A 19,023-nucleotide genomic window follows, 5' to 3' on the forward strand; every position below is an offset into this window, starting at 1 on the left:
ATATATATATATATATATATATATATATATATATATATATATCGTCCTCACTCATACTAGGAATTCCTAGCAGACTCTATACATGATTCCTAGGAAACTCTATCCTAGATCCACAATATGACACATGGATGATCCTAAAGATATTAGAACTAGAGCTCTGATATCATTTGTGACGCCTTAGGGTTCACACGAGGCTGCAGTCCAAGGTGAATCCCAGAATGTCAAACCTGTCATGCACCAACATCGTGCAATGACATGTTTTACCATCACAACTACTATCTCTCTAGTAGAATCAACAAACAGGTGAAGGTACAAATAGGAAATTGGTATTGAAATAGAACAATGAAATAGAATATGCATAGAAGAAGTGTGTAAATAAATAACCAAAAGGGCCCAACTGAAAAAAAATCTGAATCTAAAATCAGTCTCAATACAAGGGTCAAATAACATCTATCTAAGGCACTCAACCTCTACAAAGTAAAATCATAATCTCTAGAGTTTGAAAATAAACAACTATTGTGGAGCTCTGAAATAACTACAAATATAAATAACTAGATTGAATCTAAGATACAATCCCATCAACCTGCGACTCTCCGTGCGTTAGACTCACTGCCTAAAAGAGGGGCAAACAACGAGCGTCAAAGCGCTAGCGAGATCATCTCTATCGCCCCTAGGGGAAAGGGGTAGGAGTATATAAAAAAAATAATACTATTAGTACATATAGGTATAAAATCATTCATAATACACTAAGTGAAAATTAGTATTTAGAAACCCACAACACGAGAATCAGTATGTCAAGCGAAATAATCGAAATAATCTAAACAAAGAAACCCTCATGTATATACCAAGTCTCAAATTGTGAATCGCTAAATACCAATTCCAAACTTATGAATGAAAAACAATACATAAAGGGAAAAAAAAACCACAACTCCAAACCTCAACCATATAGGGCTAATGTCACAATCTCGAACTACCCTCGGGTAGTTGGCATAGTCATAAGGAAATATCATCCAAATCAAACATCACCATAGACTATACCATATATGCCATGTATCTAATATGTACCATACTCTCGGGTAATCTAACATGAGAGCAAAATACAACTGTGTATATATGTCTTTATCACATAACAATACTCTTGTAAGGTTCTTACAATATCATGTGGATTCAACATCCTTACTCAATCGTTCTACGGCAATAGGTTTTATCTCCCTTATTCCAGATGATGGATCTAGATGATCGTACAACACAATGAAGGCGTATTAGCCCAATCTAGAAACACCCCAATCATCTTCGAGTAATGGTACCGTCGAGGTCTTATTGCGAGAAAACGTCCAAATACTCCTAGTGTGGTACAAGTGAGGTCTAATTATGGGATAAACGTCCACACTGAACATCCCCAACAGATAGGTTATGAATTATCATGTGTTATGCCAAAACCTATTAACCCAAACATGTGTTATGCATCTTAACGATGCATGTATACCTAATTTTGAAACATGTGTTCAAGTGTTCGTGCACGTATCTCAATGTGTGAACCTATATCTTGTGTTCACATACACCTCAGGTGTTTAACATACCATAAATATCATAATATAACTTACACAGATTGGGAAAATCCCTCAAAATTAGTGAACATGAGACAAAACATGTGCAAGCTTAGACATGCCTGCGGTCGACCGTGCCTTATGTGGTGGTCGACCGACCCGAGGTCCTCAGCCTGCTTATTGTAGGTTCGTGTTTGTGTGTGCTTCATGATTCTAACTTGTTTAACTCATTGTAAAACTTGTATAGAATATTGCAAATACTAAATTAACATCTCTGAAGATTATTCAACACATGAAACAAGAATCACAATATTAAATATTATATGTAAAACCTAAACATGCATGAAAACATCAAAACGTCGATAGGATCATCAAAACTAAGTTAAATCACATGTTTAATTATTTTTAGATCTTATTTTACTTCTAAAAATACGTTCATAATCTTTTAAACACAAAAAGATTTAATCTTTAACTCATATATTATAAAAGAACTATTTTTTTACTCAAAATAGTTAATTAGGCTCAATAAATCCACATTAAAACTCAATAAAATACTTTAAAACGTGGGAGTAGGGTTAGCAGAGATGAAACTCGCTTGAAACTTTTTCAAAACCTGAAAGATGCAAAGCCAAGATAGATCCCTAAGCTACACGCCAAATCCAAATCGAAATCCCTCTTCAAAAAGCTCTTGAACTCTCACAAAATTAATCAAGGGTTTAGAAAAAGGGATGGTGGCTGCTAGGGTTTTAAAACTCTGAAATAAAATATAAAAATTCATGTTCAAGAGGTATTTATAACATAGAAGTAGACCTGGGCCTCAAAATATTCATTTCCAATTCAAAACAAGAAAACTGGAAACACTATTGGCGGTCGACCGCGCCTGGTACTGCAGTCGATCGGCCAGTACACAAACAGTTTATGCAGTTTGGCCATCAGTGCATGTTTCGACTTGCTTCTTTCACATATACGGACTTGTTTGCACTCAAAATACTTGCTATCATACTCATACACCATTTAATAATATTTATCACGATACATATGCATTTATCTTAATTAATCACATATTATTTCAAATTATCACATATTAATTCAAATTTACGAGGTTTTACAATACTCATCATATAATCTTTGAAAATAATTTCTAATAGTATTATGATGAGTAAGAGCAGTAACGGTTTGACTATCATCAGTGTCTATTATCATATTACTATACAAAAAATTTAACAAACCTTGAAGGCCAATATCATTCAAACATGGATCGATAAGAACCCCCAAACCAAAAATAATAGGAATAGGCATAAAATACTTATTAAATTTATTTTCTATTTAAGAATTATATTTCCAAAATAAGTACCCATACAATATTTATTTAAATTTTTTTGAATATTTAAAACTTGTAAAGCAACTAAAGTAATTGTTGGATAACAACATCCAAATAATAACATAGTAACATCATAAAAAAAAAACTTGTAACATCTCTTTTAAATTATATATAACTGTCAATTCATGCTCGGTTATTCCATACATACTACTAGATCTAGAACTAGAAGTATAGAAAGCAATAAAATTATTTATAATTTTTTTATATTCTATTGCTACATTTAACATTGCATAGGTAGAATTCTACCTATGGTCAACATCTTTTGGAATTAGTCTGGGTTTTAAATTTTTTCTTTTAAAAAATTATTTCTATCTTTTAATTCTTTGCTTAGAAGCATTATGAGCATAAGTGTTGGGTGTAAAAATTGACTTCCTGTTCAAGGGGTCATTTGTATTTATAAGAGTGGATTATTACAAACTAATAATCAATGTTTCACAACAGAGGAGAAGGCAATGGCCCTTCTTGTTTAATGTGGGTTCGTGGGCAACAATTGGAGGCCTCCCTCGGTGCTTGATCCGAGCTTGCTTCCCTTGGACGATACGATCGATGTCGCGGTTAGAACTTCAGTACGTAGTAGAAGCTCCAAGGTGATTGGGTTCGAGTCTACCTGAGGCCAAGCAAGTGTTTGTGCTTGTGGGCCGACTGCTTGGAGAGATCTACTATGCAAGAGCTTGCAAAGCTCCCAAGAGCCTCAAGTCTAAGAGCTCAGACGAGTCTGTAATGGGCTACTATTCAAGAGACTGCAAAGAGCTTGAGAGCCCCAAGTTTGAGAGGTCAGACGAGTCTCCTTCCACAAGGGAGCCTTTAGCAAATAAGCCAAGGTTCAACCTTCAAAAGTTGGATAATTAGCCAGCCAAAACCAAGCAGCCAATGAACCCCTTTCACATTGGCTGAAAGTGGCTTTAAATATGCTGCCCTAGCTATGGGATGTGACCACATAGAAGGTCTAACAGTCATCCTAGCAGTGAGATGTGACAACCTAGAGGGTCCTGTTAGCCGCCCCCTTCTTATAGCCATTAATGGCTGGCCAATTCCTTGATTTGTGGGATATAGCCACGCTTGAGTGAGGACCGTCATGCTCTCCTCCTTAAAATGTAGGATATGACCACTAATGTGACTGTTCCCATACTTCAAGTGGGCAGTGGCAGTGCTGACGGGTTTCTAGCTGTCAGCCGAGCTTCGTCCACGCAGGCAAGGTGTAGGCTGTCAGGTGAAATTGGTCTTCAGGCAAGCTCAAGCCTTCGTGCTGGCGAGTCAACCAAACAGGCGGGTCCGACACGACTCGTGTTAGTGAGTTGGCTAAATAGGTGGGTCCGACCCATGCTGGTGAGTTTTTAGTTGTCGGGCGAGCTTGGCCTCCAGACGAGCTCGAGTTATGTAGGCAAGCTTGGCCTTCAGACGAGCTCAAGCCTACAGGCGAGCTTTTAGCTCAAGCGAGTGGGCTCAACAACCAAGCGAGGTTAGGCTCGTGCTGGACGACTCAAGTGGGCCCTAACTTGTGCTGGCGAGCTGGATGGGTTCGCTATGCTTCGGGTCGAGACCGCCCTTCGTGTCGCCACGAGGGTGTCATCTCGTGGGGCGGACTGACACCGCCCTTCGAGTCGACACGAAGGGTCTCGGCCATTTGGTCTTCGAAGTGAGGGGCTCTTGGCGAGTCGACTCGGACCTCGAGTCGACTAAGGACGCCCTTCGAATCGACAAAACGGTCTCGGTTCGAGGTCTCTGGGTCTCAGGCCTCGAGTTGACTAAGGTCACCCTTCGAGTCGACAAAGGGGGCTCTGTTTGGGGTCTCTGGGTCTTAGACCTCAAGTCGACTAAGGCCGTCCTTCGAGTTAATAAAGGGGTCTCAGCTCAGGGTCTCTTGATTCTCGAATCGACTAAGGTCGCCCTTCGAGTCGACACGAGAGGTCTCAGCTAGGGTCTCGTCCCGAAGTCTTCAAGGTAAGGGTGAGTTGACATAGGTAGTCTCGTCCCCTTAGTCTCATGGTCTTGAACTTTGAGGAGGCTGAGGTCGGCCTTCGAGTCCACATGAGAGGTCTCAGCTCTTTGGTCTCGTCCCGAGGTCTTCGAGGTGAGGGTGAGTCAGCACAGGGGGTTTCATCCACTTAGGTCTTTGAAGGGCGGACCGACACCGCCCTTCGAGTCGACGAGAGGGGCTCGGCCACATTCGAGTCAACGAGGGGGGCTCGGCCACTTTGGTCTTCGAAGGGCGGACTGACACGGTCCTTCAAGACTATGAGGAGGGCTCGACCACTTCGAGTCGGCTTCAAGAGGACTGAGTCAGCTGGACCCTAAGGTAGTCGGCTGGACCCTAGGGGAGTCATCTTGGAAGGGAGTGAGTCAGCTGGACTATTGATTGAGTCGGCTGAACTGTGGACTGAGTCAGTTGGACCCTAGAGGAGTCGGCCTGCCTTACCACAGATGGACCCTTGAGCTTTTTTTCTTGTTCCAAGTTGTTGTGCAAGGATAAAGGCAATTTTTATTGCTTACAAGACCCCCTCCAAAGTTTTCAGACCTGACTCAGGTCGTATGAGATCTGGAATACTTTGGATATAAAGACCTGCAAAATGATCACCGTGCAGATGGAGCGAGGTGCCTTCCAAGCGAACTCGGTAAGATTGAATTATTCAGTCGCTGCTAATGATCACCAATTAGGATTTTTAGCAAACCCTCAGCTATCAACAAATTTGATTTGCCTTTACCGATTATCGTTTGAATCGAGCTAGCTATACTTTTCCCCTCAGTATGATGAGTTATCGAGAAGTTTCTCTTTGGCTTAATGCCAAGATTTATTCTCTTCTCTTAGCCATTTGAGGCGTCGGGTTGTGTTAATTACAACCGTTTAGTCATAATTAGGTTGGGTCGTGTCGTTAAGTATAACAACTTAGTCCAACGTGATCGGTCATCGTGTGCGACCAAGATAGGATCTAAATAAAAACTTTCCATTTGGCGGGTTGCTGTTCAGAATAGATGGTCGATATGACACATTGCTTGGTAGGCCAATATCAACGAACAACGTCATTTGTGGGAATGACGGTGTTGAGGGAATCAAATCGTTCAGGGACGTATGAGTGTGACGATTGATTATTATAGGAGCCATCGCATGGTAAACTGCTACCCATCGATTGTTCTAAGGCCAAAAACAATGGCAACCCTGTTGATGACCCCTAACCCCCCCCCCCCCCCACCAAACAAAAAGAAAAAACCACACACTAGAATTGCATCTCAGATCCAACACTTTGTACCAATCATGTCGAGGAAGTTGTAGGAGAAGTCTAGTGACGACGAAGCTAAAAAGTCTTATGGTGTATATAGTTATGTAATTTGGTTTATTAGCAATTGGCAAAATTGATTTCTTTTTCCTTGTAATCGTGTAATAACAATATTGTTTATGCTTCGCTGCTAAGTGGATAGCATTAGGGATCCCAAAAGCACCTTTTTCTTCTTCTTCTTCTTTTTTTTTTTTTTTTGGGTAATGGCCCAAACACATCGTGGGGCTATGATGTAAATTGTCTATGAATGAGAAATTGAGTCGAGAATTCTATTTTTGGCAATCTTCTAATATTTTGCTATTCTTTATTAGTGTTAGTAGACATGCTAAAGAAAATTGACATGCCTCTTGTGACTAAAAGATTATTGTTTTCCTCTGAGAAAAGTATTCTAATTCATATATATATAATATATATCATATATATATATATATATATATTATATGAATGGGAGAAGAGTGGTAATTTTAGACGAAAATCTAAATTATAAAGATCAAAGCTATAAATTTATGAATAATGCTAACCATAATTTGTGAGTAGATATGATGTGATTAAGCACTAGTAGTTATCTAAAAAAATCATAATGTTAAATAAGTTTGAGAAAAGTATAAAATATTTAAAATATCAAATGAGTAAAAGGTTGTAGACTGTGACACTTTTCAAATATGAGCATCAGGATTCAGTTATAAACTGAATAGTGAAACATGCACTGAGCATAGATTTTAAACAACAGCTCATAAAGATACATATCGGCAAATATCAATCAGAATGTAAGCAAATTGGAGGTAAAGTCTCTGTTTTGATCAAAATAGGAGTTTCATTTATAACCTTTGTAGTAGTTGTATGTACTAATCTGAAAATGACCAAAACTGCTCACATTATAGTTTATGCAAACTTCTTTTTCCAATCAGAAAAGCCATCTTTCATTAATCAAAAACTCCAAAGAGTACATAAGTATTTGTCTAGGCATAGCCCAACATACATTCAAGTGACTCTCCATGAAAAAATATGCATACCCTCAAATTCTATTATCAACATCTCGCCTATACAAGTAAATAAATAAATAAAGACTTTAGAGAGATCATTTGCACCCAAAATTGAAACTGAGGGGCATAATGTAGCAAAAAATAGCAACACAAACAACAAATTTTATACATTTCATGCAAACTTCACAACAAATGAATAAGTGATAAAGTACTGTGACCTCCATGCTTTGCTTGATGAGCAAGATGAACCTTCCCCAACAAAGATGGTCAGAAATAAGTCTAAACAAATGGTGATTTCATCCTAATTGAACATACAAGTCAACATTAACTAGTTGAATCAATCAAATTCAAACATTAGCTCAAAAAAGCGTCACAATATAACCATAGACCTATTCTCCAAAATGTCATTTTTTTGGTGGGAGGAGGGGGGGGGGGGGGAAAAGAAAAGAAAACGAGGTTAGTGATTGTTCATTTTTATCATGCTATAAGATTTTTGTAAGGGGGGGGGGGGGGGGGGCAAAAGAAAAGAAAACGAGGTTAGTGATTGTTCATTTTTATCATGCTATAAGATTTTTGTAATTAAACTCCATAACTCCCAAAGCACTTGAATTATGTGGTTAATTGCTCGAAGGACTTAGTAAAATCATTACAAAGTAGTGCCTGCAAGATACATAGAATGTTGGGGATTCGAAACAATCAAATCGAACCCTTACTCTTCCGGACCTTGTGTTGAAAGTAGGAAAGTAGGAAAATTCATTACAAATAAAGATCAAAACTTACAGGAATAATAAAGGAGATGAACACATAGATTTAACGAGGTTTGGCAACATGCCTACGTCCTCGGGAGCCACACCACACAATTCTTTTATTGATTGAAGAAGAAATACAAGCTCTCAAACTAGAATTTTATCTCTCTGAGATCTCTCTGTCAAAATCTCTCTCTTTTGATGGTTTTCTGATGCCCTAACAAACCCTAAAAAATGTTTGGGTATTTATATCAAACCCAGCCCAAACAGATTTCCCGAACTCATAAGGAATCTGGCAAACAGTGTCGCGGTCGACCGTTGCGGTCGACCGCGTAGGTATCGCGGTCGACCGTGGCGATCGACCGAACCAAAACCCGAGAGCAGAAAATATTATAGGGTTGGCGTGGTCGACTGCCTTCAGCTCCAGCCTCTCCCTGACTCCTGTGCACGTTTGCGGTCGACCGTCGCTAACTCGCGGTCAACCGCCGGGCTGACTGGCAGTTCTCCTGGACTTTTTAGACCGTGTTCTTCGTGATTCCAGCTTCGGCTTCAACTTTGAGTTTACACTTTAGACTAACAATCTCCCACTTGGAGACCAAAGTGCCATCAGTGAGTTCACTTGAACTCTCCCCTTCTTCGCAAGTATCTTCTCCTCCCCGAAAAAAATCCTTTCTTCAATCAACAATATTTTGGCGATCTCGCCGATCCTCGTAGTGTAGCTCCGCCTTTGTCTTTTACTCGTGAAGGCCAACTGAAGTTACGCACAACTCCAGTTTCTCAATGGTGACTGCCTTCGTCAACATGTGCGTCGAATTTTGACTCCCAAAAATCTTCATTAAGTGTAGCTTTCCATCTTCAACTAGCAAGCGTATAAAATGATATTTAACGTCTATGTGTTTCGTTCTGGCATGATATACCGGATTCTTAGCAAGATGTATAGTGCTCTGACTATTACAATAAAGAACTCTTCTCCTTTGCTTCAGATCCAACTCTTCCAAGCACCCGTTCAACCAGATCATTTCCTTACTTGCTTCGGTCACCGCGACATACTGTAATAACCATAAATTTTTAATACTAGTTTAAATAATTTTTCTGGCATTTAAATATTAAAATTTTATTTTTTAAAAAGATTATTTGTATTTCCCTAAATTTCTAGAATTTTCTATAATTTAAAAGTTTGTTTTTATAATTATTTTAATGATTTTGCTAATTATAAATTTAATTGTTACGATAAAGACTTTTAAATTAATGTTTGGTTATTCATTATTGTTATTATCATTATTTGTATTATTAATTATCTTGTATTATTATTAATATTTAGCTGCTACATATACCTGTAGCAGGCATTGTATACATTGTTATATCCCTTTCAGTCTAATCCTACTCCACTTTGTCTCTCTCTCTCCAATAATTCATCTCTCTCTCCCCTACCCCACTTCCCCAATTCCCTCCCCCTTTCACGCAAATACCCTACCTCGTGTTTCCCCCTCTTTTGTTAATCCTCTCGTGCTCTCTCTCACTCACGAGCTCTCTTTCATCTCTCTCCATCTCTCTCTTTCTCTCCCTCTCTCATCAGCTCTCCCTCTCTCTCCTCCTCTTCATCTCAGCCCGCAGCAGCCGGCCCGCCGCCTCAACCTCCTCACCAGCCCCTCACACCCCCGTTCTCCCCACCTCGGACGCCCCATAGACTGGCCACCAAAGCCCAGATCATTGCCCATGCCAAGCCGCCTCCGTCGCCACCCCCGACGCCGCCCCCGGCGCCGCCCCCTCTCCTCCGAGCCCCTCCCTCGTCGTCAGCTCACCGCACGAACACGGCGTCGCCTCCGACCTCGCCATCGCCGCTCGCCACTGCTTCGTCGACCACCGCCCGACCTTAGCAGGAGAGCCCGCGCTGACCCACACGGCCGACAGTCCAGCTCCGCCTCCCTCTTCCTCACCACCTCCACCTCAACATCACCCTCCACCTCATCCCCACTGCTCTTGCCAACCACCGCCCGACCTTAGGTCGAGAGTCGCCGCGCTAGCATCCACCAGCTCCGCCCCACACCTCATCCTCCTCCCCTCATTCTTCTTCGGCAGCTGCCGTCAACACCCTCCTACGCGACAGCCCCCTCAATCGCCGACCAGTAGCCCCACTGTCCAGCCCTTCACCGCCCTTGGCCGCCGCCCGAGCCCAGCTCTCCTCGCCGCCGTGCCCACTACAGTGACGACGCCCCACTCGACCGTTGCCGAACAACGAGCTCCCCCACCACCGCTTGTCTTCGCAGTCCCCGTCACCCTCGTCGCTGCCTCGAACTGTTGCGGACGTCGCCGAAACAACAAGTAGCATCATCACCACCTCATCTATGGGCCCGTATCATCACACGGTAACGATGTATCGATCCACGATATACCCAAGGTAAGATCCCACTTGCTCATATCTGAATTTTGTATTTATTATGAATTATCTGTAATTTTAGATCTGATATATTTATCTGCATAGGATTGTTTGATGAATAATATTAGATAAATCATAATTATGTGATAAATAGTATTTTTAAAATAATTATGATAAATTAAAAGAATTTATTTCGGCAACGAAATCATTTTTGGATAATTATATTAATTAAAAAGAATTTATTTGAGAACAAAATCATTTTAGGATAATTGTAATAATTTAAAAAGGAATTATCTTGGAAAAAGAATCATTTTAGAATAATTATAATAATTTTTTTAGAAATTACATTGTGGAAGAAATTATTTTAGAATGATGAATATTTTTAAAAAGAAATTATTTGGGAAAGATAAATATTTTTTAAAAAAGAAATTATTTGGGAAAATAGAATATTTTGAATTAATGAGAATTTATCTTGTTTTTGAATTTATGAATTTTATTATTTAAAAGATTATTTTTAGAATTATTATAATGAGAAAAGAATTTATTTTAGAAAAAAGAATTATTTTGAAGTAAATAAATTATTATTTCAGAAGATTATTTTAGAACAATTTTATGATTCAAATTCTTAATTTTGATTATCTGATATGCTATGATATTATTGTATATGATTAGCTGCATCGATTGTTCCTTATTGTGATTGAGAATCGTTAGGAGTTTATGACTATAGTGACCTGTGTGACATAAATAAGACCTAGAGACTTGTGTTTTGTTGACTTAGCAAAACGAGAAGAGTTGGGGTGGGAAAGTCCATGTTCATGTGATCGGATATAGCTGTTGATGTATCTTCTAGGCTCGCACCAGTGAATTCGTGTAGTCACTAGGGTTGGTTTGTTGGGCTAAAGTGAATTCGTGTAGTCACTTTAGTCAGTGAAAGTCATGTAGTCACCCGAGTCCTGCTTGAGTTCGGACCAGGCAGGAATCGGATTGCGTGTAGTCCTCTGACCGATTCGTGTAGCGGTATTGGATGCACGTAGGAGATTTGTGAACAGTCAGTCATCCGTTGATATGAATGTTGACTCTGTGTGAGATGTGAACCAACGACCTGTTATAGGATGGCTAGTTATATGACCTTGTTTCTTGGCTAGGTATGATTTCTTGTGAGATACGGACCAGTTATATTTCTTTTCATACATAGATCGGGATTAATATTTAATTATCTACAATTTGAGACTATGGTATATACATGAGGGTTTCATTGTTTGGATTATTTTGCTCGACGTACTACGTCTCTTGTTGTAGATTTTTAAGTATTAATTTCATCTAGTGTATAACCATGTGCTTGGATGATTATTCTGATCACTAGTTGCATGATCGACTTGTTACTTGGTTGATTTCCTTGGATTTATTCTGATTATTCTATTCTAGTAGTAAATTATATTTAGATTATTAGTAATTCAGTTGCATGTTTCTATTTTTTATTACCATTATTACATTGGTCGCATGACCGTTTCTATTCTTCCTTTTGGGATCTTGCCGTGTGCCATGCACGCTGACGTACTCCTTTCCTCTCGGGATGTACGTCAGATTTAGAGGACGGGCAGCTACAGTTCGGAGTAGTACAGGAGCCAGAGGATCCTCCGCAGGAAGGCTTTGCAGACGGAGCAGAAGAACAAGTCGAAGCTTAGTTACCTCTTTTAGTTAGTGGATGACCATAGTTTACTTTTGTAGTACTTTTATTTTCTGCCGGATCGTTGTATTTTATATTTTTTCAGTATTTCATTCAGATAGTTTTGTATAAGGCCATGTTGGGCCCGAATATTATGTCTGTATGATCATTTCAGTTGTGATATGTATCTTTTGGTTCTGAGTTGTTTATTATATTCTTGCTAACTGTGATCGAGGATCTGTGACTTCGTATTGTATTTATTTCTAGACGCTTAGCGTATTGGATTGAGAAGAAAAAGAAAAAGAAAAAAAATGATAGTATATATTTCTTCTCAATCTAATACGTCGCGGGCTTGTTCACGTTTCGATTCCCCGGTATTTTGGAAAGCGGGGCGTGACACATACTCAGCCTCGATTATAGATAAAGTCACAATCTTCTGCAGACGTGAGACCTAGTTCACTGTTGTCGACACTAAGGTATAAACATACCCCGTGGTGCTTCGCCTCGTATCATGATCACCGACGAAGTCCGCATCCATGTATCCCTGTAGCCCCAACTCCTTCCTCCTGAAACATAGTGGTTTGTTCGTTGTTCCCCTCAAGTACCGCAATATCCACTTCACGGCCTCCCAATGTTGCTTCTCTAGATTGCTTGCAATCCTGCTCACAACTCTAACCGCATGGGCGATGTCCGGCCTCGTGCAAACCATCACGTACATGAGACTCCCAATGGCCGAAGAATATGGCACTCTGCTCATATGCTCCCTATCTGCATCTGTCTTAGGCGATTGATCCTCAGATAGCTTGAACTGACTTCCAAAGGGCGTGCTAACAACTTTAGCATTCTGCATATTGAACCTCTGAAGTACCTTCTCAATGTATTCGGCTTGGCTTAATCTCAACGTCCTTTCAGCTTCATCCCTACTGATTCGCATCCCTAGAATCCGCTTTGGTGTACCCAGATCTTTCATTGCAAACTCCTTTGCTAGCTGCTTCTTCAAACTGTTTATATTTTCTAAACACGGTCCTGCTACCAACATGTCATCAACATATAATAACAAGATAATGAAGCTGGACTCGAACCTTTTGAAATAACAACAATAATCTGAATTGCATCTTCTGTAGCTATTGTTTTGCATGAAGTTATCAAACTTCTTGTACCACTGTCTCGGAGCCTGTTTCAAACCATATAAGCTCTTTTTGAGCTTACACACAATATCTTCCTTTCCTTCTTCAATGAAGCTAACAGACTATGATAGTCACATTTTATTACAATTTTATACCCTCATTATCTATTTTATATGAATAAATATACTACTAATAATTGTTTTTATCTTTTAATTGCAGATTAATGAAGAATAAATCTCAACTTCCCATCTCTCAACCAAAAACCCATTGATTAAATGAAGAAATGATTCAAGAAGCCAAAGTAAAATTTTCAACTTTTTGAAGGCCCAAAGCAAAAAGATTACACAAAGGGAAATGGAGACCGGCTGCTGGAGGTTCATTTTGAAAAGCAAAAGGATATGTGGACTTGATTGCTTAATTTTCGAAAATGAATAGGACCTGCTGCATGCGGATGTGCTGCAATAAATGGATTTCATGACTTGCTCAAATAAATGCATTGGATTTCATGCAATAGGGGACCGGACCTTTTACTGCAGCTTCAATCAATGGGCCAAAGACTCAAATGGGCTGGACTTGTTGATTTTTGGAAAATCAAATGCAAACAGACCAGAGCTTGAATGGGCCACTGCAGATTTGATGATGGACTTGGAATTTGCTCAAATGAAATGGGAAATTCAAGTGGATTTGTGCTGCAGACTTGGAGTGCTGGACTTGGCCGGCTGCATTGTTAAAATTTTCTTCATTGAATGCAAATTGGACCGAACATTAATTGCTGCATAGGAAATCAAAACAAGTGGACCGGCTTGTTTGAAAAAAAAAGAAAAGAAAAATGGGCCGGACTTGAGAAGCATTGCTGCAGATTTGAATGGGCCGGGATTTAATTTTGAAATGCATTGGACTTGGCTTTGTTTTGAAAATCAAATCTGCATTGGGCCGAATTGTTCCAACTTGATTTTCATTTATTTTTGAAAATCAATTGGGCTTCTTATGTTGGGCTAGAGAAGAACAAAAAGCAAATTCAAAGGTGGAGATTGTTGCTTGGAGCTCAAGACAAATCCTCATATTCATTGAAGATTACTATAAATAGGGGTAGAGAGTGAGGGGTTAAGGGGGTGAAAAATTTTGTAACTCCTTTTGGAGAGGAGGGCTACTCTTAATTGAGAAGGCCTTCCAAAATTATAACTTTAGTTGTAATTAATAATAATAATTTTTTTACCACTTTAAATTTTTCTCTTCCTCTCTTTGTTGGATGATGAAGATGAAGATGAAGATGGAGAATTATTTGAAGGTTTGCATTTCTTTTCTTTTTCTCTTTTATTGCTTATTAGTTTAGATTTATTTCTATGCTTGTAGTTAGATTTTATTTTCTTGTTAAATAGCCAAGAGGCTAGAACCCTCTTGCCTTAGATTTATTTCATGCTTATAGAATAGATTTATTTTCTTGCATTTAATTCTTGCAATTTTATTTTGTAGTTTAGATTTTGCAATTTATTTTGTAGTTAGATTTTAATTTCTTATACTATTCACCTTGAGGCTAGAACCCTCTTGGGTTTAGTTTTTCTTTTTGTTTATTTTTATTTTGTTTGATTCGCCTTTAGGCTAGAACCCTCTAGGGAATCACCCTTTTCTAAGAAGTGGGTTCAATTTTAGATTACCCATATCTATAATTGAATCCACCATCTTTAATTTCTTGCATTTTCTTTTATTCTTGAATTTTATTTTCTTTATTCTTGATTTTTATTTTCCTTTTCCTTCTTGCCTTATTGATCATATTCATTCTTTGTCACATCCACTCTCACTTACACTTTGCATCTATTTACACACCATTTTCACTCTCTCAATCTCTTCACAATCACATTCACTTATCACTCCTACTTGTCACACACACAACATAAGAACCGATTTTATATTTTCTCCTACAAAACACCTTCCTCGTGGGATCGATATCTTAAATACTATAACTTGACACGGTTGTGCACTTGCAACCTTTTTGGTACATGTTTATGCCGCATCAAGTTTTTGGCGCCGTTGCCGGGGAAGGTGCTTAAGTAGGTTTTAATTATTTTGGTTCTTTAACTTGTGTGTTTATTGTGAAAGAACTACTTGGAGATTAAAGATCAAGAATTGGAGATTGAGGAATTGGATATTCGCTTGTGGTAAGTCTTCTTCCTTATATTTTCAATTCCACACCTTTAGTTAGTTTCTCACAATTAGTGACAATTAGGATCTTAAAAAAAAAGATTTTATTTCCGTTGACCATAATAAAATTCACCCTTCACTTTGACATTTACTAACAAGATAATAAATTCAAACAAATCCCCCCTTCTCATTTGTTTGATTGTTAACCCTAATTAAAAAAAAAGATTTTTCTTTTCCATCCTTTTTAGTTGCTTTTAATTCATAGGGTTGCATTTCATATAGTTAGTAGGAATTCACCAAGTGATTTGAGCATCTTGATTTGACACACACTTAAAAATATTTTTAAGGGCAAAACCCCATAATCAAGATAAGGTGAGGGATTTCATCACCCTTTCCTTAGCCCAAAAATCACTAATTCCTCACTACACCACCCAAGCCTAATAAAACTCATTAGACGTTGGCCCCTAAGGATTCGAGCTCAATAAGGAACAAGAAATCCTTAAGTGAACCGGTTTAAGTTTTCTCAGATTAGTTGGTGTCTAAGGCAAGGTTTAGGGGTTGCGTAAAGCGCTCCGCAAGGAAAGAGGTACTTAATTGATCTTTGATCACCCTCTAGTACTATCCTTACCTGGCTAACTACCTGGGTAAAACTTTGATCTTTTCACTGTAGGAGTTTTTGGTTAGGAGCTGGTCTAGTTGAGTTAGGCTAAACCCTAGAATTAGAGTTGATTGAAAAGTGATTGTTTTGATTTGTTTCAGTTAGGATTTTTCTTTTTCTTTATCTTCTCAAAAAAAAAACTAATTTAAGAAAAAAAATAAAAAGAAATATTTTGGTGTATGCAACAGTGGATTAGGGATAATACACATCGATTAATTCGCTTTGAACCAATCATAGAAATGGAGCATCCTAATCCACCCGTTCTTCATGATATGTGCTATCCCATTAGGAATGCAATCCCCTCATGCATTAGGCTCCCCGAAACAAATGGAATAAGTTTTGAGCTTAGACCGCAATACATAAACATGCTTCCCAAATTCCTTGGTAATGAAACAGAAGACGCATATATTTTTATTTCGGAATTTGAGGAAGTGTGTATTATGATTAAAATGAGAGAATTAAATGAAGATGCGGTTAAGCTTAGATTTATTCCATTTGCTCTTAAGGATAAAGCTAAAAAATGGCTGTACAGCTTACCAACAAATTCCATCTCAACTTGGGATGAATTTGTCACCGTTTTTCTTAAGAAATTTTTTCCTATTCATAAAACGGTAAAGCTTAGGAACAGCATTCAAAACTTTAAAATTATCCCGGGAGAACCTTTTTGGAAGTATTTTGACCGATTTAAAGATCTTCTCATCCAATGTCCTCATCACGGTTTAGAGAAATGGCGATTGTGCCAAATAATTTATGAGGGATTAGATTATTCTGCAAAAACTTCCTTAGAATCAATGTGCCACGGGGATTTTATGAGGAAAAATGCTGATGAAGCTTGGGAGTTTTTGGAGAGTCTTTCTGAAAAAACAATGCAATGGGAACAGTGCGATGACAGGGTTTCATCAGTTCCCCATTCTAAGTCTAGTGGTCTTTCCTTGGAGTCAAACATTGCTTCTGAAGCGAAGATGGCGACAATTCTGCGGAGGTTAGAAGCCTTAGAAATTAAGGAACGAGCTCCAGCTCAACTCAATCATGTTTCTTTCCCAGGATGTCATAATTGTCAGTCTCCTACCCACGTTTCAGAGGAATGCCCTCTCCTAGGAAATAACAACGCAATAGAACAGATGAACGCTGCATTCCAGCACCCTAGAAATGATCCATTTTCTCCAACCTATAATCCAGGTTGGAGAAATCATCCCAACTTTGCATGGAATCAAGGAAATTCTCCCAGAACTCAAAATTTCACTCCCGTTTCGACCCAACATTTTCCTAGGGGAAACACAGTTCCATTCAATTCTCATTCACAATTTCAACAACCCAATCTGCCGTATCAAAATCAGTCTCCTCTTCATCAAGCTGTAATTCAGACTCCTCACAATCCAGATCAGGATAAACGTCTCAATATCTTGGAAAGGGGTTTAGAAACCATAATTAAGGCCTCTACTCAAACCACGAATATGTTGACTCAAACGTCTAGCACGCTGAATTCCTTCATGCAATCAACCGGACAAATGCTCAACTCCAACACTCAAGCTATAGCTAGATTAGAATCCCAACTTGGTCAACTAGCTAGTACCGTGAGTGAAAGAGAGAAAGGAAAATTTCCGAGTCAACCCGTGGTCAACCCTAATAACACAGGATGCAGTTCATCCTATGAAGCTCAAGTGAATGCAATCCATTCACTTCGGTCAGGTAGACAGGTCGATAATCAAGTGAGAACTCTGCCAAGTCAAACTCTTGATCCTGTACAAATTCCTTCTCCTTCTCCTTCTGATGAATCTATTCAACAATCACTCCCCTCAGATGACCAAGAACCTGAACCCAAACCTGAGCCTGCTTTTGATAGATTTAGACTGGTTGCTCCCTTTCAAAATAGACTCAGGTCTAGGAAACACTCTCCTCAGGAGGAGAAAATCCTAGAGACATTCAAGCAGGTTAAGGTCAACATTCCTCTCTTAGATGTAATTGAACAAATTCCATCATATGCTAAATTTTTAAAAGAATTGTGCACTAAGAAGAGGAGAATAAATGTTCCAAAGAAAGTCTTTTTAGCCGCCAATATCAGTGAAATGCTGTCAAATCCCATACCTTTGAAACGTAAAGATCCAGGTTCCCCCATCATTTCATGTATCATTGGTAATACTCACATTGATAAGGCGCTTTTAGACTTAGGGGCCAGTGTCAATTTGCTTCCATATTCAGTCTATCAGCAATTGGGTCTAGGTGTACTGAACCCAACCAAATGCACCTTACAGTTGGCTGATAGATCTGTTAAGGTCCCCTTGGGTGAGTTAGAGGATGTTCTGATTAAGGTTGGAGATTTTATTTTTCCAGTAGATTTTGTAGTCTTGGAAACACAGCCTGTTTCCAATCCCAAAGGACAGACACCTGTCATCTTAGGACGACCGTTCTTAGCCACTTCTAATGCTCTCATTAACTGTAGAACTGGTCAAATGAAACTGTCCTTTGGGAATTTGACTGCTGATCTCAACATTTTTAATCCAGGGGACCAACCAAATAATCAGCCTCTAGAAATAAACTACATTCAGGAAAGATCAGAAGAAGAAGAAGAAGAAGAGTCTGATTTGAGTTTTGAGGAAATTTTTGATGAAGAGTTAGAGTTTTTAGAAGAAGCAGATCAGGTCCTTGAGAATAATAAAACTGTGTTAAACATTTGCTGCTTTGAATTAAATTTTGAAGAACTCTTTCTTGATGAACTTAGATTCTTGGAGAATAATCAACAACCAAATTTTCAGAACTTCACAGAAGAATTGGTTGTTAGAAAACAAAACTTCACAGTACAAGAGTCTAAGTTCATTAAGAAATACAAAATGCATGACACCAATAATACATACCTTACCTTGTTGCAAAAATCATTGAACACCCCAGAATACTTAGAATTTTAGTACATTATTGAGTATATCATGTTGAAATTGTTTAAAATCCGTGGGAGAATTTTCAGCAATAAGGTAGGATTCAATGTAGAACATGAACTCTTCATGTTGAATATTTCATTCTACATTGTTTATTTTGTTTATTTCAGAATAATAAAAAGAATTTATTCTTCTCTCATTTGAGAGTTTCTTGTTCAGTTATTAAAAAAAAGAAAAAAAAAGAAGAAAAAAAAAGA

Source organism: Asparagus officinalis, chromosome 1 (assembly GCF_001876935.1).
Source record: "Asparagus officinalis chromosome 1, Aspof.V1, whole genome shotgun sequence".
Taxonomy (NCBI): Eukaryota; Viridiplantae; Streptophyta; class Magnoliopsida; order Asparagales; family Asparagaceae; genus Asparagus; species Asparagus officinalis.